This window comes from Arachis hypogaea, chromosome 15 (genome assembly GCF_003086295.3).
Source record: "Arachis hypogaea cultivar Tifrunner chromosome 15, arahy.Tifrunner.gnm2.J5K5, whole genome shotgun sequence".
NCBI lineage: Eukaryota > Viridiplantae > Streptophyta > Magnoliopsida > Fabales > Fabaceae > Arachis > Arachis hypogaea.
The window spans coordinates 110,433,790-110,437,997 of record NC_092050.1 but is presented as its reverse complement, the minus strand read 5'-3'; the positions used below and the strand labels follow the sequence as shown (position 1 = coordinate 110,437,997).

General features: G+C 33.4%; 1 non-coding gene across 1 annotated transcript; it reads left to right on the top strand.

Moving 5' to 3' along the window:
• Positions 1–1,969: 1,969 nt before the first annotated feature.
• LOC112753981 (small nucleolar RNA R71) lies at positions 1,970–2,073 on the top strand. The gene has a single exon (XR_003178339.1). It is a non-coding gene; the product is annotated as a small nucleolar RNA R71 (small nucleolar RNA).
• The last annotated feature ends 2,135 nt before the right edge of the window (positions 2,074–4,208 follow it).

The window sequence follows — 4,208 nt, the reverse complement described above, 5'->3', positions numbered from 1 at the left end:
TAAAGGAGGTTGGACTCTCATGTCTAATAGACCCTGTCTGGGAGAGAAGGTGCCCTGTTGAAGAGCCTCAAGATTACACCAAGAAGAGGAAGAAGAAGGGGGAATCAAGCAGGAGCAAGGAACATGAAAATAAGAAGGTGGTGGAGTTTCTTTCATGTTTCCTTTTTAAAATTTAATAAGGAAGATGCATATCTAAGACATGAGATGCCTCCAAATGCCTTATGTTTTGTAATTTTATATTCTGAGTAGTTTTCTTATAAGTGAATTGCATTATGTTTGTCATCCATCATTAGCTTGAGTTTTGTTTTGTTCCTTTCTGCAATGAATAAAAGAGAAATGTTTGATTTAGAAAAGTGAATGTTCAATGTTGTAGAAGTTAGAATGAAATTAGTGGTAGTACTTGTTTAATTTAATGATTAGCTCAAATAACCAAAGCTGCATAATAATATGTTCTTTGAAGTGTGAATTAGTTTGCTGCTATAAAGTCTTTTATTAATGAAATCCCCTTGAGAATGAAGCAAAAATAATAAAGAAAAAGAAAAAAAAAGCCAAGAATTGGCAAAGAAACAAACAATAAGGCTAGACACTAATAGCTTGGACCCTAGGACATATGCTTGTGGTGTTTTTGTACTAGGTTATGCTTGGACAAGTAGGTTCTGAGGAGTATTTTGAAACTTGGCCACTTAGATCAACTGATCTTGGATTGCCAACTGAAAGTCCACCATCAAGAGCTACCTAGTTACAAAACATTTAGTAATCCAAAGAGATGCTGGGCATCAATGTTCCTAGGAAGAAATTGTGAGCCATGTGTCTGTGGTGAAGAAATGTTGAGCAAAATTGAGCTAAAAGGCTGCTGCAACATTTGCCACCAAGCTTTCATTGATAAATAAGCTATCTGAAGCAAAAGAAAAAAAAGAAAAAGCTAGCAAGGGATCAAGCAAAAGTAAGGCATTATAGCAGCAACTCTAGGGAACCTTTAAGGAAATATTTCTTATCTGTCAGCAAGTAATAAATGAGCTACCATTGTCTGCATAAAACCCCATGAACCAAGTTTAATTATCTGCTAAATAAGGACATGCATACTCCTATGTTTCATTTTATTTTCTCTTATGTTTAGTGCTTGCTTGGGGACAAGCAAGGTTTAAGTTTGGTGTTGTGATGACAAGTCATCTTATGCTAGCTTTTCAAGCATTTTTCACTTGTTTCATTAGGTTTTATGCATTTTCTTGCATTAGAAGTAAGTAATTTGGAGTGGTTTTGCATGGTTTTGTTGAATCAATCAACCATCCTTTATTTGACAGTAAATCATGAGGTTTAAGCTAAAATTAGTTGGTTTTTGAATAATTTAGGAACCTTGTGAATTTGGTGATGCTTTGATTGGTTGTTTTGATTACTTGTAGGTGAAGAAATGGTTGAAAAAGGAATTTTTGGCACGCTTTTGAAGTTAAAGCACGCTTTGGACCTTGGGTCACGCTTTGGAAAGCGTGACCCAAGGTAAAAAAGCGTGGCGCACTGGTGCGCAGAAATTGTGAATACACTTTGATTATGTAAAATTCATCGCTCTTTCTTTCCCTGGTAATGGCGCCAAAAACATGATGCCAATACCATGGTGTTTCCATAAGCTTCTTCTGCATAAGAAGCCTCTTGAGTACTGTTGGATGCAGCTTGCATTCCATTCAGACTCTGGGAAATCATATTGACTTGCTGAGTCAATATTTTGTTCTGAGCCAATATGGCATTCAGAGTATCAACTTCAAGAACTCCCTTCTTCATAGGCATCCCATTGTTCACAGGATTCCTTTCAGAAGTGTACATGAACTGGTTATTTGCAACCATGTCAATGAGTTCTTGAGCTTCTGCAGGCATTTTCTTTAAGTGAATGGATCCACCTGCAAAAGTATCTAATGACATTTTAGCCAATTCAAATATACCATCATAGAATATATCCAGGATGGTCCATTCTGAAAGCATGTCAGAATGACACTTTTTGGTCAGTTCTTTGTATCTCTCCCAAGCTTCATAGAGGGATTCACCTTCTTTCTGTTTGAAGGTTTGGACATCCACTCTAAGCTTGCTCAGCTTTTGAGGAGGAAAGAACTTGGCTAAGAAAGCCGTGACCAGCTTATCCCAAGAGTTCAGGCTGTCTTTGGGTTGAGAGTCCAACCAGATTCTAGCTCTGTCTCTTACAGCAAATGGGAAAAGCATGAGCCTGTAGACTTCAGGATATACTCCATTAGTCTTAAAAGTATCACATATATGCAAGAATTCAGTTAAGAACTGAAAAGGATCTTCAGATGGAAGTCCATGAAACTTGCAGTTCTGCTGCATCAGAAAAACTAGCTAAGGTTTCAGCTAAAAGTTGTTTGCTCCAATGGTAGGGATGGAGATGCTCCTCCCATGTAAATTGGAATTAGGTGCAGTAAAGTCACCAAGCATCCTCCTTGCATTATTATTATTTTCGGCTACCATCTCCTCTTCCTGTTCGAAAATTTCTGACAGGTGCTTGCTGGATAGTTGTAATTTAGCTTCTCTTAGTTTCCTCTTCAGAGTTCTTTTAGGTTCTGGATCTGCTTCAACAAGGATGTTCTTGTCTTTGCTCCTGCTCATATGACAAAGAAGAGGGCACAGAAAAATAATAATAATAGGAATCCTTTTTACCCAAGTATAGAGGTTCCCTTTAGGTGAGTGGAAGGAAAGGAGAAGAAAAGAGAGAGAGAGGGAATTTTCGAAAATTGTTTTTGAAAATTGGTTAGTGATTTTCGAAAATAGTTTTTGAAAAAGGTTAGTGATTTTTTTGAAAATTCAAATAGAAAATAAAATAATTAGTTAATTAAAAAGAAATTTTTGAAAAAGAGAGAAGATATTTTCGAAAAATGAGAGAGAGAGAGTTAGTTAGGTAGTTTTGAAAAAGATAAGAAACAAACAAAAAGTTAGTTAGTTAGTTGAAACAAATTTGAAAATCAATTTTGAAAAGATAAGAAGTTAGGAAGTTAGAAAAGATATTTTGAAATCAAATTTTTTTGAAAAGGATAAGATAAGAAGATATTTTTGAAAAGATATGATTGAAATTAGTTTTTTGAAAAAGATTTTATTTTTAAAATCTCAATTAATGACTTGATTCACAAGAAATCACAAGATATGATTCTAGAACTTAAAGTTTGAATCTTTCTTAACAAGTAAGTAACAAACTTGAAATTTTTGAATCAAAACATTAATTGTTATTGTTATTTTCGAAAATTTGATATAAAAATAAGAAAAAGATTTTTGAAAAATATTTTTGGAATTTTCGAAAATAACTAAGAAATTTGAAAAAGATTTGATTTTTGAAAAAGATTTTGAAAAAGATAAGATTTTCAAATTAAAAATTTGATTTGACTCATAAGAAACAACTTGATTTTAAAATTTTTTGAAAAAGTCAAATCTCATTTTCGAATTTATGAGAGAGAAAAAGGGAAAGATATTTTTTTGATTTTTGAATTTTTTATGATGAGAGAGAAAAACAAGAAAAATGATGCAATGCATGAGAATTTTAGATCAAAACATGTGATGCATGCAAGAATGCTATGAATGTCAAGATGAACACCAAGAACACTATGAATGTCAAGATGAACACCAAGAACATATTTTTGAAAAATTTTTTTAATGCAAGAAAAACATGCAAGACACCAAACTTAGAATTCTTTAATGCTTAGACACTAAGAATTCAAGAATGCATATGAAAAACAAGAAAAGACACAAAACATGCAAATGCAAAGATCAAACAAGAAGACTTACCAAGAACAACTTGAAGATCATGAAGAACACTATGAATGCATGAGAATTTTCGAAAAATGCAAGATGCACATGCAATTGACACCAAACTTATAACATGACTCAAGACTCAAACAAGGAACACAAAATATTTTTGATTTTTATGATTTTATGATTTTTTTTATTTTTTCGAAAATTATTTGAAAAAATAAAAATAAGGATTCCAAAATTTTTAATATGAATTCCAGGAATCTTATGCTTTTTAGTCTAAAGCTCCAATCAAAGGGTCAGGCATGACTTAATAGCTAGCCAAGCTTTAGCATGTAACAGGTAGATCATGAATCAGCAGTAGGTGGATTAGCACCAACTAGCTTGCTCTTGATAACAAATTGGAAGCCTTAGTCCAAATGAATTTAGACATGGCTTTACAGCCAGCCAGGCTTCACATGCTTCATGAA